General features: G+C 33.8%; 2 protein-coding genes across 6 annotated transcripts in view; one reads left to right on the top strand and one right to left on the bottom strand.

The window, feature by feature from the left end:
• The window catches only part of LOC138693158 (lachesin-like), a 1,789,721-nt gene that overhangs the window by 358,298 nt on the left and 1,407,555 nt on the right, over nt 1-23,868 (bottom strand). The window lies entirely within an intron of this gene.
• Nucleotides 7,652-23,868, top strand: part of LOC138692692 (UDP-glucosyltransferase 2-like) — a 37,768-nt gene continuing 21,551 nt past the window's right edge. The window contains exon 1 of one of the 2 annotated variants that reach the window (XM_069815821.1): nt 7,652-7,773. The gene's annotated coding sequence lies outside the window, so the exon portion shown is untranslated. The remainder of the gene's footprint in view (nt 7,774-23,868) is intronic. The other variant, XM_069815822.1, reaches the window with a different exon arrangement.

Genomic DNA, 23,868 nt, shown 5'->3' on the forward strand with positions numbered 1-23,868 from the left:
ATGTATGGTTATATGCATGTGTTACTACGGAATATACACAGTTTATTTATAAATAAATATAAAAATAATATTGAAACACAATTAGTTCATTCATAATTAATATATAATTATTTATAAGTAAATTTTAAATACTCTCCATGTTTTCCTACAAACCTAACACTGAAAACACGTTTATAATCATTTCTTTGTTATGAAAATCTTTCAATACCACCATACCTGAATAGCTTGTTTCCTATTGTCCTAGTTTCCTTGGATTACCCTTCGACAGTCTTTATTCCTGCAGACATGTCTTTATAATACCTAGTTATTTGCAAGCAATTTACACAGTTATCCCTCAAATGGTCGGCACATATCCGTTTTGAACATTTCACACACCATTTCTATGGTTCGTCCCAGGAATCTGTTTAAGTAACTTCGCGCATAGGGGGGTGGGACGGAGTCTAAATGTGCCGGAGTGTATTGCGGGCAACATCAGCTCGAATCCGCTAATGGGTAAGATGCTCGTGGTAGAAGGTAGAGTAGAGTTCACATAGAAATTATCCCTTCCTGCAAGCGATTGCTCGCTTCGTTCAAGCAATACCTCCCCCAGAGCAGTCATTGGCCCTATCCTTCCCACATACCACCTGCGCAGAGGTCTTGTTTCGTCTTTCTACTCCACACATTCCTGGGGCGGACCATAGTAGTTTTGTTTCGAGTCTTACTAAATTGGTAACAACGGGCCCTGAATGCATTCTTTTGTTCTGGGGTTGGCGTAGCGGATTCTTGAATTCCCAGTAATACTTGAGAACGCTTTTCAATCCTGCAGGAATTTGATAAATTTAGATCTATAACCTTTCGAAGTTCAATAGAACAAATTATCCCTAAACATACAGTATACTGTAGTATATAACTCACAAAAGTGATAATGAATACTTGCCGAAACTTTGCAGAAACCATAACGTAAAAAGTCGCGTGGTTGACAATTCTCACCCAGAAGAATATAACGTTACCTACACAAGTTATACGAGCAACTTCAAGACTGAAACTAAAGAATGTGATTATGTGAGCTTTGTTTTGAAAATACCTAAAGTCTCACGGTTGTAAACCCTTTCTAGGAAATATAGGGTATTTCAAAACATTAATCCGCTATAAATATTATAATATTTGAGACAGGGAAAAACAAAAACATCACAATCTCCAACAACGTGGCCTCCGCGATCTTCAGATTTCAATTCGGCCGACTTTTGGTTGTGGGGTTACTTTAAAGAACGAGTTTTCCTGACACATCCAACAACCCTACTGCAACTGAAAGATGCCATCTCGAAAGAAATTGCCAATATTCAAGATATTATCTGCAAAATGCTGTGCATGGTGTCGCAGACAGAATGCTGTAGGTACGTTGAACAAGAGAACAGCGGACATCTTCCCAAAGTTTTGTAAATCCCTTTGTTTGCCGAACAGTGTGATGTTTTTGTTTTTTCCCTATCTTAAATATTATAATATTTATAGCGGTTTAATATTTGAACTGACTTTTGAAATACCTTATACATAAATGAAAAGGAACAGGCTGGTTGAGAGATGTCCCCCACGCGAGTACTAAAGGGTTAATAGTCTTCATTTTTGTAGTTAAAATTGTATAACTTGCATTGTATTTAATTAAAATTACCAAATGATATGACGGTAAAATCCATAACAATAAAATAATTACAAATTAATTCAAGAAACTTACATGGGGTACGAAGTACCCCGCGCGTTTGCTCACGAAAAGTGAGAGTGATCACTGGGAGGTAAAATACTTGTGAGTTTACTATTCAGAATATTACAAGTCGCGCAACTCAACTGCAATTGTTTAATTGACTGAAGAACTACACTCAAATATGAAACCTAAGTGTAAAATATTTCTGGGTTATGTTTACCGAAAACCCTGATCACCCCTGCCTCCATACTATCAATTTCACTAGTCTAAGTTGTCGCCGCTATCACCTTTTTCACCAGCATACTATAACGATGGCTATAAACACCGTAACAACCATTACTATGACGATCATCATCATCATCACCATCACCATCACCATCACCATCACCATCACCATCACCATCATCATCATCATCAGAAGTTTTACCACCAGATATAATCATTACCTCTTTGACTACTACAACTTTTATTATCATAATGACCATCGCAATGAACATAATCACCAACAAGACCACTATGATTTTTAGCTTTCCCATATCAGTAATAATCACCATCATCATCATCAGATACAACCATTATCACAATGACTATTTATGTTAGTGCAAGAAAAGAAATTTTTTTCGCTAACGACCTGCTTCCACCCCTATTGAAGCACACTTAAAAACCCGTCTGCCGCTGCTTCTTCCAGGGACCATACGAAAGAGCTTCTCTCCTTCGCCCAACTCCCTAAGAAACTCGCATATCCTGAGAGGTTACGGCGAAGATGAATGGAAGCACAGAGTGAGTATTTCCTTATCTTTCTAAACATTCTATGCCAACATTAATCAACTGGACTTTACCACTTCTAGATCATTTTCACTATCGCAGGCACTACTATACAGTATCTACTAACTTTGCCACAAACATAATCATAACAATTATTACAATCAACTCAGATACAACCATTATCACTATGGCTATTACAGGGTTGTTTCCGATTTCTCCGAATTTGAATGACGTCATGTGCGTCAGGAATCACATCGACAGCTGAATTGCGGCGAGAGGTGACAGGCCAGTAGTGAGTGATTTCATAATCAGAGTGCACGGTGTATCACAGTAGCAATGCCCAAGAAAATTGAGCCCCTTTGGGAGGGGTATATAACAACTCTTTCCAATGCCAAGTACAGCCTGCAAAAAACGTGGTTTCGTTATTTCCAAGAAAGGCATCTTGTATGTACCTAATAAGACAGGCAAAGCTCGGATGGGATTAATTCCAGGGTGGAAAAAGCAAGCAAATCCATTCCCCGTCACAAGTCGCCGCACCCCACGAGTTCATACAAATTAATTCCATTCCAGTTTTACCAATCTTATTAAGTACACAGATGATGCCTTTCTTGGAAATAACGAAACCTCGTTTATTGCAGGCTTCTTTTATTTTCACTTAACTGTGCTTGGCATCGGAAAGGATCGTAATGTACCTCTCCCTAAAAGGCTCGATTTTCTTAGGGATTTCTGCTGTGAATTGCCGTGCACTCTGACTATGAGATCACTCACTACTGGTCTATCACCTCGCGCCACAGTTCAGCTGTCGTGTGACTCCTGACGCGCATAATGTCATTCAAATTCGTCATCAGAGTTCGGAAACAACCCTGTATACTTATTTCGGTTCATGTTGGTATAGGCGCACAGTAGTCCAAAAAGCATTTTAACACGCAAAAAAAAAAAAAAAAAAAAAAAGAGGTTTGTTGGAATGTCAGTTAGCTAGAATAAGTAGTTATTTATTTAAAAGCTGAAGAACTTTAGTCAACACATCAACTCTCTAGTTCAATTGTCCATGTCTGTGTTAAAAGTTTTATCTCTTTCCAGTGATTATTGTTTATCCTTTATATTACGCAAGATTTTACGTCAGATACATTTTAAGAAAAATACGTCCTGAATAAAATCAAATCAAATTAATTGAATTTGAAAATAATAATAATAATACCAATAACAATAATAATAATAATAATAATAATAATAATAATAATAATAATTCCTATTATAGACCTATTTCAAGTACCGGTACTTTCCTCTTTGATCCAGGAAGGATAAGGCCATGTTTTAGTGTCTAGTTCTTGCATATGTATTGCGAGCAGATACTATAGCATTTCCAATAAAGATTGCTACTCTGCTGTATAAAGTATAATAATTGGTATAGCGAAAATGTGAAATTAATTACTACGGAATTTATTGTTTACCTTTACAACCTAACTGTATAACACTTCCTTTTATTATTATTGTTATCCAAATATTGAAACCCTATTTTACCTTTGGCATATTAGGGTTGTAGTTTGTTATATGTGAAATACATTATGTAGTGATAATACACAATTTTAAAGAATTAATAGTAGGTGTGAATCATAGTTACCAACACTTCCTTTTCCATCCCAAAGAATAAATAAGCCTATTCCATGATATCCTTTTCGTTTTCATTATCTAGTTACTATCTTTTCTTTCTAAGTCATGTTCTTCAAATTGCAAAGAGTGCTTGAATTTCAGGATACAACTTGTTTATTTTCCTTTTAGGCACTGCTCCTAAGCTTGCGATAAAAGATAAAATGACGCAAAGAGATTGTGAAGTAAATCTTCATATTTTGTAGCAATTCGTGATTATGTTACGATCGTGAAGAATTTGATAAGCGAATTAAAAGTAACTTATACCAACCATATAATTATCTATAAAATAAACACATAAAAATTGTGTTTATATTTTCTTTTCTAGTGCTAGCATATTATATTTTTGTAGTAAATGTTCTACTTTTTCAATCAACTTTTTTCTTGTGGCATCATATGAAATAAAATTTAATCTATTTTCTTATTGTATGGTCAAAAGTTACCTTAAATTTGAAGGGGAATGTATAGAATCGAATTTATTAACGAAAACATACAGGCCTATGTAGTAAAAGTTTCCCAAAATAGCCGTGTAACTTTGTACCACCATTAAATGTCAAATTTCACCTATTTAAAATATAATTTTTTATGTTTATTATATCTCAACCCATAAAATATTTTTTTAAATAATTTAGTTTTATATATCAATTTCAATATACACTAATTTAGGTAAGTATAAAAATATGATAGAAGTGGTAAAAAGTTACCCCAAATGACTGTAGGCCTATACCATAGCCACAACCACCAAACTGAATACTAGTACATTTCTGAACACAATCACCATAGCCATCGAAACGATCACTATTACCATTATTCCACTATTACTATTATTCCCCTCAGTACTATGGTAATAAACTATCAGTCATTCATTTAGAAAGAGCGGCGCTAAATGCAATATATGTACAGTAAGTCGGAGTAAGTTACTCTCACAGATAGGTAAAAACCCGTTCATTACTGGCCTTGTATTAGATTTTTGTTTTGACTGTAACAAATAATAATTATATGCAGGTTACCTCATTCTTAGTATATCGTTACATAACTTATAGTTCTGTAAGTTGAGAAAATAAGTGAATTAAGTCTCTTAGGGCCATATTCATAGACATTCTTAGCGCGGGCTTCCGGTGGATGATCAGCGTACTAACGTTTTTCGTACTCATAAACCAGTGTTAGCGATATGATATGATATGAATCCTGTACAGGTAATCAGTCGATAGCCGGGGCTAGTTTAGCACGCTCGTAGCGCGGGCTAGCGAAATGTCTATGCATAGCACTCTATAAGATTACGAAAGACTTGTCTTGGCTTTTGAGGGCTGGATCCGTATGGTTGCTTGGCACGATGTGTGGCAGTAGTGAATCCGATTCTGATAGGCGGATCATCCTGCCTCAGCCTTGACAGATTCAGGTCCCATTCTCAGACGATTACCCGATAAGCCCCAGGGCTCGGAACTTCAAGTCCTATCCATATCAGCATCAGAAATCCGTAATAACACCAAGATTTTATCACGACATATTTTTAACTCTGATGTGGTAAGTGATAGACAAAATGAGGGGAAGATGGAATGTGTTTCTGGAATAATAGAAGGGAACGGGAGTATCTCGATAAAACCCTCTGCAACGTTTATTTTGCACAGCATAAATTCCATCATCGAACCCGGGTAGCAATACAAGCCACAGATGCAGCTTATTAAGAAAGAGAAATGTGTTTCATGTTGTACATTATTTGTATATGTATAAGTGACCTGAAGGACGGAGAAAACAATTTTAAACGGTCTAGCAGAGGTATAGACTGGGTTTTTTCTGTTGCTGGCATTGGAAAAAAAATCGGAGCTTTTAAACGATTATCTCTAGCTTCGTCTTCAAGTGATAAAAAATTGGGTTTCGAAGGGGTTCTTACTCGTTGAGGTCGTTACAAACAGCTACATCCAATCAAATCGCCGCGATTTCCTTTCCGATCAAGAGAAATAGAAAATTTTTCAAATTACACCCATTTTAGGTAACTATATGTTAATATCTGTACATTTGTTTTATTTCCTATCGCTTGTAAATTAACATGTGGAGCAATTTCAATGGGTAAATATTTTGATAACATATTCCTATGAAATAATGTGTCGTCACAAATTTTGCTACATAATTTTAATGTAATCTATTTTATTCGGTGTATTGAAGAAAATAACTTGTATTTGTGTGTTTTTGTAGGTCTATTTCTCTTCTATACTGATTTCTAACTTGAAAAAAAGACAAATATTTTAATTATATTGATTCATGTAATTATTTCATTTTTGGAAGCCTTCTCCAACGACATATTACACACTTCTGTCTTCATTATATTCCTACGTTCTCAAATTCAAATTCATCTCATGACGAAGGATTCTTAGGAAAATATAAAATTCCTAAGTAGGCCTACAACACTCTGTATATATAAAGCAGAAAGTAAAAATAGACATCCTGTGAAAAGAAGAGACTCTGGGTAAAGTTAAAAGATTTTTTCCTATCTCAAACAATAGGACCCATCAATGCTTTCTGGATGTACAGGAGTGGAAAAAAAAGCCGGACCGACGGAATAATCAAAGTTCCCGAAATGAGCCACTGCGCATGCCACGCCCGCATTCACAAGATAGCAAGTAATCTATTGAAATTGTTGTAATTTCGACTGCTGACGTAGCCCATTTCGAAAGCCATTAGAAAATATGCTGGTAAAATTCATGTTCTGGGAATAATAAGTTAATTAAGTAGTAAAATATCTCTGCAATCGAAAAGTAGCCTATTGGGAATAAATTTGAATAAGGAACAAAAAAAAAGTTTCCTTCTCAGGCAGGATTCGAACCACGAAAGTCTTAGTTGCCAGTCTATCGTGGCTCTGGAGTGAACAAGGCTCTGAAATCAGCTACAAGGGTCGGTCCGGTTTTTTTGCCACTATTGTACAGTCTTGGATAAAAAAATGACCGACTGCCATACGCTAAGTCCCCTTCGGAAAACTTCGGTTGATTCTGTGAAAGCTTAGGTTTAAACGTGAAGGTGTATACACGACTCTCCTCTGTTCTTCCTTCGTTTTGTTTGTTTGTTGCTTTTCTGTTTGTTTATAAGTCAAATGTAAAGCATAATCTATAACGAAGATATATCCGAGGAGTAAATTAGGTGCAAAATAAACATCCTTTCCCTAGTCGTGTGAACCAGGCACTGCCCGCAGATAGACTTAAGGCTGGTTCACAATAAACCGGGAACGGAAACGACAACGAGAACGAGAACGGAAATGTTGTTAAAATAAATGTATTTAAATGTGAGTATTCACAATTAACTATTGTGAATGTTCACATTTAAATACATTTATTTCAACATTATTTACGTTCTCGTTATCGTTGTCGTTTCCGTTCCCGGTTTATTGTTAACCAGCCTTTACAATTAGACAAATTCATGCTACAGGAGAGCTGTCATTTTTTGTATCTAAGACTGTACATGGAATACACATTTTTGACAGATCAACATCTCTGCGAGATAATGCGTTGTTACACGAACTGTATGGAAAAAAATATGACCATGGACTTCTCTTTCCTGATTGGATAGAGCGGTCACGAAATACAGTACGCCATTAAGATTCTGAATATTAAGTTGTAGCCCGTGTCATTAGTATTGTGTCAGTGGAAAACTGAAGGAGTGTTTAATATTGTGCATATAACTTCAAAGTAAGCAAAGTAAGTCATTTTTCTTATATCGATGTAAGTATTTTTACCGTTATTGGCGTAATATTTCTGGTAAAGTATAAAAAGATGAAACCACATAATTAATATTGTTTGTGGCACGAAAACAAAATTAACTTAGTTTGAAGATTTAGTTACTTAAGTGTTACAGCGGTCATTCGAGTATATATTAGGTTTATATCGTGTTATCATACATTCAAATAGTATTTACAGCTTTTATCTTCTTTCTCAATCAAATCTTGGACATAAAATAACAATTTCTGTGTTTAAAACTGTGTTTGTTAACATCACGTTTCACAGAAGAATCTTTGAAAAATCTGCTCGGTGTAGTATGATAAAAACTTGTTATTTATATGAAGTTTAAGAATAATTTAAAAATAATATGGTCCAGTCTACATCTGCGGAGTAACGGTCAGCACGTCTGGCCGCGAAGTCAGTTTGCCCGTGTTCGAAACCCGGTCGGGGCAAGTTACCTGGTTGAGGCTTATTCCGGGGTTTTCCCCTCAACGCAATATGAGCAAATGCTGGGTAACTATTGGTACTGGATCCCGGACTCATTTCATAGGCATTATCACCTTCGCTTCATTCAGACGCTAATAACTTGAGATATTGATACAGCGTCGTAAAATAACCCACTGAAAAAATGTATGTAAAAAAACTGCCTATAAATCTGTATGACGGTTTTGGTACACTGCTTAGATAAGGAAACTCGTCTGTATCTTTCGTTGTTCTGTGATTGCCCTTCACTAAGCATGCTAGCCCCATTCGCTGTTCTGAAGTCAACGTGATCTCTTATAACAGTTCTCAATCAATATCAATTACAACTCAAATTAATAACGATCTCTCCATCAGCTTTCAATAACTCCAAACTAAACATAAAGTAACTGTAGCATTGTTATTTACCATGACCTACGTCATGATTAAATCTCAAAATATAAATATAAACGAAAGGTAGTAATCATTTTCAAGTATAATAATGTATTCTTTTTGATGAAATATTTTAAGATAACAAACCATCCGAAGGTTTTTAGTTTTTATAGTAATGAAATTGCAAGTAAAAAAAGTTAGAGGTTTAAGCAGAAAAGAGAGCAGTAAGGGTGTTGCTATTGGTGAGGATTAAAGGTTAGCATGTCTGACTGTGAAGCGATTAGGACCGGGTTCAAATCCCGATTTGAACATGTTACCGGGTTGGTTTGTTTCTTCCGAGGTTCTCCCTCAATGAAGTGAAGCAAAACTGCACGGTAACTTTCGGCCTTTGATCTCGAACACATTTTGCTATCATTTATATACATCTTGAAAGATACAACATTTTAGTCCCAGAACAGTTTGGATTTAGAAAAAATAAATGCACGGAAAATGCAACATTTAATTTAATTGACAAAATTTTGGATAATAAAATAAGTCCATGTTGGAGAGATTTTCTGTGATTTATCCAAAGCATTTGACTTTATCAATAAAGAATGACTTTCATACTCCATCGCAAGCCTTTCATTCTATCAAAAAGGGGTGCGTTATAGTACAGTAAAAAATTTTAATAGCCTCCCTATGGTTATAAAATATCAAACTCAAAACATGAGATTATTTACGGCCAAATTACAGAAGAACCGGTACCTAATTTCTCACGTCTTCTATTCTATAGGTGAATTTATGACATTCAAGAAGGCTGAATAATATTTCTGTCTTGTATTAAGTAACGATACTAACCCCATTCGTTGTACTAGTTTATTGCAAAACTCTTCTATTTCAGCTAGACTGTGACTATAATTGACACTTTGTAGTAAGCCTACTGTTAAGATTTTATTGGCACGTTCCATATTCTAGCTGTGAAGCAAAATACGAATACCATGGAATGTAAATAAATACAATACAATACATGTCATTGTAATCATTACCATATCCCGGGTTAAGATTATGGAGCAGCGTGCTGTATTCGTACAAGAGAGCGATTGTTCGGCAACATTATATAGATAGATAGATAGATAGATAGATAGATAGATAGATAGATAGATAGATGGATTTATTGAGTAATATTATACATACAGATTTTATATTATCATAATTTTCTCTAAAATCGAATGCACGGGTCTTCTGACCGTACGTGCTTTGTACCCAAACTAAGTCCTCCTTTGTAAGTCCCCCCCCCCCAGCTATGATTATATCCAACTACTCTCTAAAAGAACACACATATTAAAATGGGAATGGCACAATAAAACACATTATATAATATATCCTAACCTAAAAGACATAAAAGTGTACAGTTGAGATACTATTATCCCTTCCTCAGATCGCGTCACAAACTTCAACAGCTGAAGTTCTAATCTTTGTCGCCTTCATGAGGAACAATCCAGTCTTTTGTTCCCATTCTCTATTCCCCATGAGGTTAAAACATGCAAGCGAACTCCTATTCTGACTTAGCATCGAGGGTGGTAGATATTTTCTCCGTACATGTTTCAATTCGGCACAATGTAATAAAGTATGTTTATAGGAGTGACATTATATAATTAAAAAGCATTCTCCGAACGCCGGCTTGAAACGCCAAAGGCGAGTAGGGTTACATGCTCGAAACCTACGTACAGTACAAATATTTAGTCCTGACAGTCGTCGGCAATGTGCGCCTGGGTCAGGCGAGTTCATTTAGTTACGCCAAGGGGTGTTTGGGTTAGTCAGTCGCTTGCCTTCAGAGCGATCGGATGTCATGCGTGGAGTAGAGCGGTATGTTTCTAGTACAGTTAAGCTGTATTGCATTTATTTACTGACAGCTCGCCCTTATCTCTACTCCGGAGCTCTCCCCACTACTCCTATTACTTCCCCTCTTTCGCGTCGTCGAGTTGTCAAGACTAAATAATCGGTCTGTACGCAGCGAACCTTGGTGTAGTTAGTCGGTGTGAGTTAGCAATGCGCCCACATTGAAAGTTAGCGTAATCAACTGTAAAGAGTGAGCTCCCAATCTTCTCGTCAAGTTTTATTCGATTAAAACATCAATCGATTATCCCACATTTAAGTCATTATATAGTATCAATATTACATAAACTGGAATGTTGTGCAAAAGATAATTATTTAATAATAATATCTTACTTTTTCAGAACAAATTGGTGAAATCATAAATCATTACGTAATATACAGAAATGAAGAACTAGGCAATCAAAGCTACACATAAAGTAAGCTCGTAAGTTCACAGAAACCAAACAGAATAAGCACAATCAAATTAATAGTCTGGAACTGAACTGAATTTCAGCACGGTGGCACTATGACCCAGTACTATGACCTAGACAGTAGGCCTACTCTGCGTTCAACACACTCTATAGTCAAACATTGATAGCACCTCCTCACCTTGAGTCCGCTTAAAAATAGAGACGATTTTTTTGTTTGTTGGTCAATAATGACAACGAAGACTCTGTATGACTAAATTGTGTCTCATTATTACAAAGTCTTCTCTTTCAAGTTCAAATGAAATTTAAATTAACTTTATTATGTAACTGTGTAATTTATTCTCCACATGCACTGAATATTAAAATACATATGTATGACTCTTATGTCGGTCTTCCCAATTATATACCTGGATGTCGTTATGCCGAGTGTGTAAAAAAAAAGGTACGCGTGATTTTGAAAGCAAGAAGCGAAACCTGAAAAGAAATATAACATAACCATAACTATCACACAATAATTGTATTCACATTCATCAGTAGTTTCACAAATTAAGAAACAATTTATTGTAATAATGCTTAATCTTGTACAATGTGTATAATCCTTCTTCCTTATATATAAATCGAGGGTAACACACCCAGAATTTAGGCGGAGGAATTAAATTCACTGAAAGTGGCAAAGTATACATTCCTCAGTAATTCTAGACTTACTTCATATATGTAGGACTTTCATAATTAAAATAATTTATTAAATAATTGTATTATTATTATTATTATTATTATTAAATGCTTGAAATATTTGTATTTTTACCCTTCCATTCCTTCTTTGTTCTTATACAAATCATCCAGCATAAGATTCTGCTTATATTGAGGTCAGCGATTTCCAACGAAATTTACTGTGACGTCTCAGATCCATGTCTAATTCTCACTGTGAAAATATTGGATATATCGAGAGCACAAAATTAGCGAAGCTAAATATATGTCAGGGTCACCTGAGGATAGAGTGAAATAAATGCGACTTAAAACAAATTTTAAAACATTTGATGTATGTATGTATGTATGTATGTATGTATGTATGTATGTATGTATGTATGTATGTATGTATGTATGTATGTATGTATGTATGTATGTATGTATGTATGTATGTATGTATGTATGTATGTATGTATGTATGTACGTACGTACGTATGTATGTACGTATGTAAGCATGCATGTGTGTGTTAATTTATTTATCATGATACAACATATTCCATTACAAAATGTAATACTTAATGCTTTGGTTATCCTATTAGCAATTTAGAAAATATTTTGCTTAATCACTGTATGAACAATGCAATAATTAATGTTTAGAAGTTTATTGTTTTTAGTGACAAAGATGTTGATATAGTCAAGAAAATTAAACATAAACACATCTTATATGATACAAGACTCGCATGTTTTGATATCATCAACTTATACACTAACATACCAATTACAGAAACACTAGGAATAAAATGTTGAAGAAAAACAACATACGAGGAAATAGTAAATGTTACAGTAACAATCACTAAACAAAACTATTTCCTACACAACAACAAATAATATAAACAAACAGGACTGCTAATTGGGACACCAATATCCAGTTTACAAGGAGAGATATTTGAACGTAACGTAGCCTATATATTAAACAATGAAAATAATAAATATGCTGCAGAATTACAGATATACAGGGTAATTCACGAGGATTTACCGTCACTTACGGAGCTTATTTTCGAAGCAAAAAAAGTCATATAATAATTAGTATAGTACGTAATTAAAGTTGTTATTTTAACAAGTTTTAACGTTTCATGATATTTGATATTTGTTAAAAGCGATGTGTATAAAGAATGAATACTACATTTCTTTCTTTCTTTCTTTCTTTCTTTCTTTACTCTGCGAGGGCACTGCTCCCCCAAACTTGTCTGAATTTTTTTTTCTATTAATGTTAGAAAATATTGAATTAAAAAAATTGTTCTTGCTTTTGTTTATGATTAAGTTCCCGTGCTTACATTAATGATGTACTTGTCCTAATCTCAATATTTTCAGAGTTACACTAATTTGAAATTGTGAGTAAAATACTTTTTTTCTTTAGTTTTTAGGGTAAAAACATATTACAAATAGAGAATGAACTATTCAGAAGTATAGCCTAATTTCTTTAATTGGCTAGTATGCCGAAGCTAAAAATGTGTTGTTAATTGCTTTGTACAGATTTTGTTTTTCAATTTTTAATTAAAAATTACATCATTCTTACGCACTTATCAGAAAAATTGTTACAAATCATACTACTTTAGGAACTTGATTCTTTACAATATAATTCTACATCCTAATGTACAGTCTCAAAGAATTTACAAGAGTGGCGTGATTTGTAGCAATTGTTGTGAGAAATGCGTAAGAAAATGCAATTTTGTAGTTAGAAATCGAAAAAAATTCTGTACATAACAACTATGGAATTCACAACACATTTTTAGCTTCAAAATACTAGCTAATTAAAGAAACGCGACTACTGAATAGTTCATTCTTTATCTGTAACATTCTTTTACCATTAAAACTAAAAAATAATGGTATTTTACAAACAAGCTTCAAATTAGTGTAATTCTGAAATATTGAGATTAGGACAAATGTTTATATGACCTTTTTTGCTCAGAATGTCTTCGAAAATAAGCTTAGTAAGGGGCGATAAATCCGCGATAAATCCTCGTGTATCACCCTGTATAGATTACATGTACAGTGTTACATAAATTGTAACATAGGCCTAAGTAAGCATCCCATTTTAAAATAGGTACTCATTAGAAATAAAAATGAAGTATTCATTTTTTAGGTATTATAATGACAAAAGCTGAAAATGAAGCACAAAAACATAAAAAGAGAAAAGTAATTACCATTACACTTACGTGTCAAAATAGTAATATACAATAAGAAATATACAAACATACAAGAACACACAAACAGTACATACTTAATTCAGAATTAACTGCAATTCGCATACACTTCTTGACAAATGAACAAAGGCATCTCCGCTAACACCAACCACCAAGCCCATATACTCTCATCCACATAAGACAGTGATCCGTAGCATACAAGAATCAGTCAAATAGTTAATGATGAAGTATATCGCTATAAAGTAGGCGAACAGAGTATTTCAGGTATATGATTTTTCAGGTTTTTTCAATTACTTTGAAGTTTGAAAACGTTTAAAGTTTTGACTTGTTTTATACTGAATGTGTTAAAAGTGTATCTAACCAAGAGGTGATATAATACTAAAGTTAAACCAGTTGTGTATGTAATGTAATGTATGTAGAGGAGAAGAAGTAGGTTATTTTACGACGCTGTATCAACATCTCAGGTTATTTAGCGTCTGAATTTATTTATTTATTTACTTATTTATTTACTTACTTATTTACTTACTTATTTATTATTCATTTGTTTACTTATTTATTTATTTATTCTGGTGTAGTTAAGGCCATTATAAAACAGTTATATTACCGGTTCTTCTGTATGGTTGTGAAACTTGGACTCTCACTGTGAGAGAGGAACATAGGTTAAGGGTGTTTGAGAATAAGGTGCTTAGGAAAATATTTGGGGCTAAGAGGGATGAAGTTACAGGAGAATAAAGAAAGTCACACAAAGCAGAACTGCACGCATTGTATTCTTCACCTGACATAATTAGGAACATTAAATCCAGACGTTTCAGATGGGCAGGGCATGTAGCACATATGGGCGAATCCAGGAATGCATATAGAGTGTTAGTTGGGAGACCGGAGGGAAAAAGACCTTTGGGGAGGCCGAGACGTAGATGGGAGGATAATATTAAAGTGGATTTGAGAGAGGTGGGATATGATGATAGGGACTGGATTAATCTTGCACAGGATAGGGACCGATTGCGGGCTTATGTGAGGGCGGCAATGAACCTTCGGGTTCCTTAAAAGCCATTTGTAAGTAAGTAAGTAAGTAAGTTAAGGCCATCATGCCTTCTCTACCACACCACCAGAAATGTAAATACAATAATAGAAATAAAAAGAAAAAATTACATTATAAACAAAGTAAAGCCACACAAAAATATACACAGGTTGCAGTCACACAAACTTTAAATGAATGATTAAGTATCATAATTAATTGTATCCTAACTAATTAACTAACATAAACAAGAAACTTGCAATTTTAATTTAGAGTAAAAAAACACAAATCAACACTTCTCGCAGTACCTAAAAAGTATTAAATAAGACAAAATTTTCAAATTTAATTTTGAATTTTGATAAAGTCCGGCAGTCCCTGACGTCATTAGGTAACGAATTCCAGAGGCGAGGTATTTCTATAGTATAGGAGGATGAATATAAAGACGTTCTATGATGAGGGATAGAAAGAAGTGACTGATGCCGATTTCGAAGAGTTGTAAGAAATTGAAAGCGTGATAGCAGATAATTGGGAGTAGAAGTATGCATGATTCTAAACAGAAGAGACAGTCAATGTATTGTTCTTCGTTCTATGAAAGTAACTGGAGGGAAGGCGCTATATAATCAAATTTACGAGTATTGCAGTTGAATCGTATTCACACATTGTGAACACGTTGTAGTTTCTCAGCTAAGAGTGAACTTACATTAGTTGGCAAGGAATCGCTATAATAAAATGGGGCATTACAAGCGTCTGAATAAAATTCTTTTTTAGACAAAGTGACAAAAATTCTTTCATATGAAACAAGGAGTGAAGATGAGAAAATATTTTTTTTTATGAGATGAAGGTGATGATGCCGGTGAAATATGTCCGGGGTCCAGCACCGAAAGTTATCCAGCATTTGCTCAAATTGGATTCAGGGAAAGCCCCGAAAAAATCTCATCCAGGTAACTTGCCCCGACCGGAATTCGAACCCGGGGTACCTTGTTTCTCGACCAGATGCGCTAACCGTTACTCCACAGGTGTGGACTGTATGTATGTATGTATGTATGTATGTATGTATGTATGTAATCTTTTATCTAATCATGTATGATTTTTTTATTTGTTCCTATTTATTTTAAAATTTTAAATCGCTGGCTTTAATAACGTTTATCTCTCAGGCATTTCAATTGAAATTTATAATTATACTTGACAATATCATGCATTTTTCTCTTTCATACGTCTTCTAATTTAGTACTGTAACATAATTCTGTGGTTCAAGGCAAGTACCCTGCAACTCTGACATAATTATAGTAAACTCTACCATATTAATTTCGAGTTTTAAATATTTAATTCATAAATTTTAATCGATACATATTTCTAGATGTGTATTATTTTCGTGTACATTTAACTGAGGAATTATTTATTGTTATAGTTCACATTTTGACTATAGCTGGAAACATTGCAAAATTGCTTAAGAATAAAAAATTATCCTGAGATGTTCAAAGTTGGAAGTCTCCTCTACCTAAGCACAAAATATAACATCTCTTTACATAATTGGAAAATATATGGTGTATTGTTTGGAGCCAGAGGAGGTGTTACAAAATCTTAATAGAATTAGGTTTCACGGTAAATTCCTTGCAAGAAATAATTATTAATGATGTCATAAAGATTCTTTGGCATACTTCACCACCATTTATGCTTTTCAAATTAATATTTTTAACTATTCTTGTTAAGGTTACATTTGATAATATTCCATACTGTTTATGTATCTTTCTTCAAAAATTAAACATTTTATATCTTAATTTATTAATTAGAAATTAATTGTTTAAACTATGTAATTGTTGTTCTTTTTTGTATTCTGAACCCTCATGGTCAACTGCAGTTCAGCAGACGAAAATTATTAAATTAAAATTTTATTAGTAGTAGAAATATTTCCTTTGCTACATCGCGGAACTTCTAATAATGTAAACAAAATTTGGAAAACTATTCTCAGAAAGGAGGACATTATTAATTTTGTTTTAGTTTACGTGGGACATTTGAATTTAGTTACATTTTTTCTTTTAAAGATAATGTTTTTTTTAATCTACAGTAAGAATGTTAAGAGAACACAATTAGTTATTTATTATGCTGAAGTTCTTTCATTTTACGCGATAGATTGAAAGCCCATGTAATTACTGTATACTTTGAACCGTGTGAGGTTATCATTATGGTGTTGCGCTCTTTTGGAACGGTCTCAACGTGACCAATGCTCCAAGAAACTCTATGATAGGCCTATACGTATTTTTTTGGATGAGTATGTATAATAATAATATTTTCCTCTATTTGTCTCTATATTCACAAAATTTTATGAAACCTAGGTTATGCTAAGAACAATTGACTTACAGCAATAAGACAGTTGAGTAAATTCACAAAAGTACCAAAAATGATCTCGTGTAGAATACAAAATATGTATAATATGCATGCACATGTCTTGAAAACTATTAAACAGCGATAACGAAGATGAGACAATGGCTTACTGAGACTTAACACGAATTTTATTCGTAATTGGAGCGTGCTTAGGCTCGTGTTCGAATTCCACTGGGACTGATTTCTCGTTGGTTTCTTCTTGAGGTAACGAAGTAACGCTGGGTTCAAGACAGCCGAGGATAATGTTTATTTTCAGTTGAAAATGTCCAAAATACGATTTCCCCTGGAAGGAAAGCAAAGCTAGCATAGCACTCTAGGTGTACTAGGGCACTCTTTATGTTTTCCTTGAGTATGTACAGTAGTGGCAAAAAAAACCGGACCGACCCTTGTAGCTGATTTCAGAGCCTTGTTCACTCCAGAGCCAGGATAGACTGGTAACTATGACTTTCGTGGTTCAAATCCTGCTTGGAAAGGAAACTTTTTTTTGTTCCTTATTCAAATTTATTCCCAATACTTTTCGATTGCAGCGATATTTTACTACTTAATTATCTTATTATTCCCAGAACATGAATTTTACCAGCTTATTTTCTAATGACTTTCGAAATGGGCTACGCCAGCAGTCGAAACTACAACAATTTCAATAGATTACTCGCTATCTTGTGAATACAGGCGTGGCATGCCCAGTGGCTCATTTCCGGGACTTTGATTATTCCGTCGGTCCGGGTTTTTTTTTGCCACTAATGTACACGAATTTCAGACACTGGCGTAATTCGGACTTTAGCGAATTGTATTTGTATTCTGGGCTGCGCTTAGGCATGTGTTTGAATCCCACTGGGGCTGATTATGTCGTTGGTTTCTAACTTCAAAATAAGAATTTAAACGATCCAAACTCCTTTTTATTGGTAGACATATGCAAATTATATAACTCTACATCCCTTAAAAATCAAGTCCATATTTATTATGAACTATTCTTATTAAAATAACCTAAGAAAGCACATCTTCAAGGTATCTACTTCAGTGATGAATTATCATGTACTTGCGTAGCCTATATTTTATGTAATAATAATAATAATAATAATAATAATAATAATAATAATAATAAATTCTCCTACGATTCAGATAAAGAAATGTTATTTGCCATAAATGGCAGGCTTTTTCTTGAGGTACATCCTCTGACATATACAGTATATATATATATATATATATATATATATATATTTAGATTTCGATTTTATTTAATAATAACATATACATAAAAACGTTACATTAAAATACCCCGAAAGAGCAAAGCTCGTGTTCGGGGACAGTTCCGTTACATAGATACACATACTTTGTAGAAAAAATACTTAATAAAAAAGCTCACATAAAGATGATAATAAAATTAGTAAATAATAATACTAGTAATAACTGAGTGAAAAAAGAGACGATGTTGAGAGTGATGGATTAATATTAAATTAATATTAGTAGTATAATTAGTGCAGGTCATGTTGATATAGTAACTAAGATAAAATAGAAAAATACACTTAGGATAGAAATAATTTTGTTTTACAATACATGGTACATAATATAAATACAGGGAAGTCTGTCATATAATTTTTTTAATTCTGGATCTGAAAATTTCATTGCTTAGAGTAGTCAATTCTGAATGAAATTTTATTATCGAATTATATAGACGTGGACCATAATTTGTACTGTGTAGTAAAGCAGCAGATGTGAAATATTTAGGTTCAACTAATTTAAGAATTGCATTTCGTCTTGTATTATGAGCATGTGGCTGAGCTACAAATTTCATTCTATTTTTATGATAGAATTTCATTAAAGAGTATTTATAAATTTGGTCAATTCTAAAAACATTCCATTCGGAATAGATCAAATTTGTTGGATAATCCAGTCGCCTTTCCAAACAAATTTTGATTATACGTTTTTGCAACATAATTAGAGGAAAAAGAGCAGTTTTTGTAATGCCTTCCCATCCAGTTATACCATATTGGATAACAGATTCAACTATAGCCAAATAAACCCAACGTAATACATGAGTATGCAAGTAATGGCGAAGGTTTACAAATTTGTAAATTGTTTTACGTATCCTGTTACATAAAAAGGTGATTTGTCTATCCCATTTCAAGTGCTGATCAACAATAATTCCCAGGTATTTCACATCTACAGATTCTTTCAGGCAAGGGCATTTACAGGTTGTAGAGAGTTTACAAAATGAGTTGTGGATTATTAATTTTAAATGAGAAAGTGATTTCAATTTGTTCAATCCAGAGACTGTTAAAGAAAATGGCACTAAAGTAGTTTTAGTTATATTTAGAGATAGAAAATTTGCATCAAGCCAGTTTTTGATCAAATTTATACCTACATTGGCATGTAGGCATATGTAGTGAATAAAATGAATGTAAGACAGGTTTCGGCGGAATACTTATATTCTCGTGCCAATTTTGTATTATCTTCAAATTATCTTTGTAAGATATCTTAATAACAAGTGTAGCTTAGAAAATAGTTAATTATGACATGGCTAATATAGCCTATGCAATTATGTACAGGTATATTGCCAGAAATCTGAAAATTTTCCACGATTAATAAATAAAGAATGGCCTGTTTTGCACTGATGACCAATGCTATTAACTTCGAGGACGTTGTCATCAAAACGCAATGGTATTAAATTGCAGTCTCATTAGTCATTACGCAATTGCATTAATGTAGGCAGGATATAGAAATATCAGTATTAACAACAATCGAATAACGTTGTTTTGATTAAGTTGCTTATGTCCGTGTAGGAAATCTCTAATAATTATTTCTGTCGTCCCTACAAAGGAATAACTGGTAAGTTATATGTAACCATTTTGCTACAGAGAAACTACAGTGGACTCTCCTAAATTCGACTGAACAGAATTGAAAATTCAGTCCAATAAGGGTAGAGGGTGTGGCAGGTGAAATGAATACAAATTCTTATTGGTTATCCATCAACGAATACAGTATTGTACTTGCATTTCCTGCCCGACCCGAGACTTATGTATCAGCGACGTATGCGCTTCTAGTACCACAGTGGGTTTCGACAGTTCCGTCTCACAAACGGCACAATTCTCAAATAGAAAAAGAAGAGTTTATTGATTTAAAATCAGTGATCAACGTGGATGTCCTAATCAATAAAATATTCTATTTCCTTTAACAAAAGTATCTCTACAAGACACAGAACCAATTCCCATTCAAATGCCAAACCTATTTCTTAGTGCCCGTATAGAGGCGTGTCTAATTCTCCTACGTAAGCAGTCGAATTATGGGATGTCGAACTTAAGAGATTCCACTGTATTTATATTTTTCAGTTCTGCCACTATGGATAGTTACAAAGCCCATATGTAATTTCGTTTCATCGCGTCCAATTTTCTAAAAATAACAACTTTTTTTTTTCGAAATTCCTGAAAATGTCTAAATACTGAAATTAATACATATCCTTAGATAACTTATATTATTACGTTAAAGCTGGTAATTTAGACATAATGGAATCATTAAAATGTTATAAAACAACATAAATCCAAAATTATAAACAAAGTATCTCTAAATTCCATTTTTCTTGTTTAGTATCGCTAGGAATTAGTGGAATGTGTAGCTAGTCAGCGACGTATGCAATGGAGGGGGAAAGGAACTGGCCACCCTACGCCATTATCTTCTGGCTTAGTTTCTTCATGAGTGATGCCTTGATGGTGTCACTTGTGAGGTACAGCTGACTAAAGAAAAATATTGCCAGGAAACTTGAAAAAAAATCAATTCATTTCTACATTTATTCGTATGCTATTCCTTGAAATTTGTAGGTATAAGCTTTAAATGTGTGTTTATTTTGTGAAAAGAAAGTCTCTTAAGTGATTCATTAAAATTACTTATATATCAATTAATTATATAAATATATAATAACATAGTCCAAGGTGAGTCAGTCAAACAGAAATATTTCATAGGAGAATACTGTTCATATGAAGAGGGTGAGAATGAATATAACCGTCTCTTCTCTACCTACTTACTTTACAATTGACTCCTTAGGTGGTGACGTCACTATCTTCACGTTCCCGTTGTCTCTACCAATATTTTGTTAAATGGTGCTCATCGTTACAGCAAACTGCAATTAATTATATGATTTCAATGGTCATGAGAAACCTCTCCATGCCCAAAAGGTAACGGTATGGTGCGCAGTTTCATCAAATGGAAAAATCGGCCCATTCATTTTTGAGAATGAGGCCGGAAATGCAGTGACTGTTAATTCAGTGCGATATGTTGAAATTATACAGAACTTTTTTACACCACAACTCGCCCATTTTCCAGTGAATGAAAACACCCTGTTTCAACAGGACAAAGCAACAAGCCACACCGCAAGAATTTCGATGGATGCTGTGAATGCTTTGTTCCCGGGCCGCGTCATTTCTCGGAAAGGGAATATCGCTTGGCCGCCTCGGTCACCTGAATTAACAGTATGTGATTTCTTCCTATGGGGACACCTCAAAAAACGGAGGTGTTTGGGGGCAATCCAGCCCTAAAACAACGTAGTATACGAGAAGAGGTTGCTGCGATACCTTTCAATATGCTGGGAGGGGTTATGCAACAATTCGGGCCAGACTCGAAGAATGTGTGCGTTCCGATGGAGGTCACTTGGCTGACGTAATTTTTAAGAAATAATTTTTTTTTTCTTTTTGCATACGTAATGGTTATTCATGTACTTGTCATTTCTACTCATTAAATTGATACAATAGTAACTTTTCATTCTTTTTCTGCGCCTTGAAATCTTTCCGTTTGACTGGCCCCAATTGTATTATATTAATAGTATAAAATTATTTTATTAATATAATTATAAATAAAAATTATGTTTGTTAATAATTTGATGTTTAATAATTAATTTCACACTCTCGAATGTTATATTACCGCGTAATTTTTTTTTATAAATAATATACCTCATTTGACGTTTTTGAAATTCTTGTTTAAATTTTGAAGTTTCTCGTTCTTATTTCAAAAAATTACAGAAAAACCTGATACGATAGAGAAAATCTGAATGCAGGCTCGTATTCAACAATCTTCAATAGTTAAAAGCAGTCATATAAGTTAGATTATCGTATTAAATTTATTTTTAATCACGAACTTTACCAATTTTGGCGTTTTTTTTTTTCAAAATTATAGAAAAACCTGACGTGATACAGAAAACATGAATATAGATTCGGATTCAGGGCAATTCAGTTAACTAGAATAAGTATTTTTTTTCTCTTGTAGCAGAATGAAATGGAATACATATCAGTGAATCGAAGTACAAGTAATGAGGTTGAGTACAATAAGCCCAGTAAAATGGCTATAGTGTATATTGATCCACTTACCGAAAGGACCTTAGGGCCTATAAATAAATACTGAATGTTCACTTAATGTTGATGTTGACAACTGAAAAGAATTTTTAAACTAGGGAGCTTTCAGTTCGGCTTTCGGCCAGATATACACTCAATATACAGTAGATGCTTGCAAGACCAATGATGACATAGTCATTATTAATCTGTAAGCCCGCTCACATTTTTACTGATTTAAATGTAATTACCTAATGTCATGCACACAATTATGTTTTTTAAGTGGAGTTCGTAATTCCATATATTACAGTGATAAATTTCTCAATTTTGGGTGCACTTTTCTCAGAGGTTAAATAAAATACAAATGTAGAAATAATAGGGCATATTATGTAGCATATCTTTATGTAGGGCTATACAACCGATTAATATATTTAAAATTCCACTGAGCGGTTGGTAAAAATAATTTCATTGACTATTTCGTTTATATGACGTCATTCCATTTTCGACCAATGAAGTGTAATAAAATTTTGAATTCCAACCAATCACAGTGACACTTTGCGATAATTTTTGCAGCTAGATTTATCGCTATCAATTTATCGCATGGTCGTTCTTTTGTTTAGTCGTTGTCGCCAACTGTTTCCCCGTAAATTGATGATCATGAATACATTAAGATGCAACTACACGGTTAAACATTTCTTTCAACTTTAAAGTAATGAATGCAAGATTGATATTTAATATTAATTAATATATTTACGCTGTGAAGACGACATTCAAAACGGCGCACCATGTAGACACAAAATCTTCATGCATCTTAATTGAACGTACCTTTCAAACTTGATTCTTTCAATATTCTTCCCAGATTGCACGCATACGCGATTGAAATATTGAACTGTGTAGATGCAGTTTTAGTTCCGTTATACACTACAGCGAGAATGCGTTTGCCGAACTATAAAAAATGCTTTCCTGTAGCACGAAGTAACGGTCGAAATAAGGCACAGCTGACACTGGTCCTGCTCACACAGGTAATATAACCTATAACTGTAGCCTATAAAATACATCTTCATCTTCCAATTCCATGTCCATTGTAGGCTATCTGAAAAAAATTACATTCCTTCATTCAGATTAGATAACTGCGTTTTCAACAATTCTTCATTTAATTAATATATTAATCAGGCTACAGTAATTATATTATAATAATAAGAGAAAAGTGCAGTACATGTAATTAACATTGTTAAACCTGTACTTCGCTTTTCGCAATTGGCATTACTGAATAATAACATCGAATTTCTTTATTGCAGTAATCGATATTTATCTATTTCAACTTCACAATGTCTGAATAG

This window comes from Periplaneta americana, chromosome 17, assembly GCF_040183065.1.
Source record: "Periplaneta americana isolate PAMFEO1 chromosome 17, P.americana_PAMFEO1_priV1, whole genome shotgun sequence".
Taxonomy (NCBI): domain Eukaryota; kingdom Metazoa; phylum Arthropoda; class Insecta; order Blattodea; family Blattidae; genus Periplaneta; species Periplaneta americana.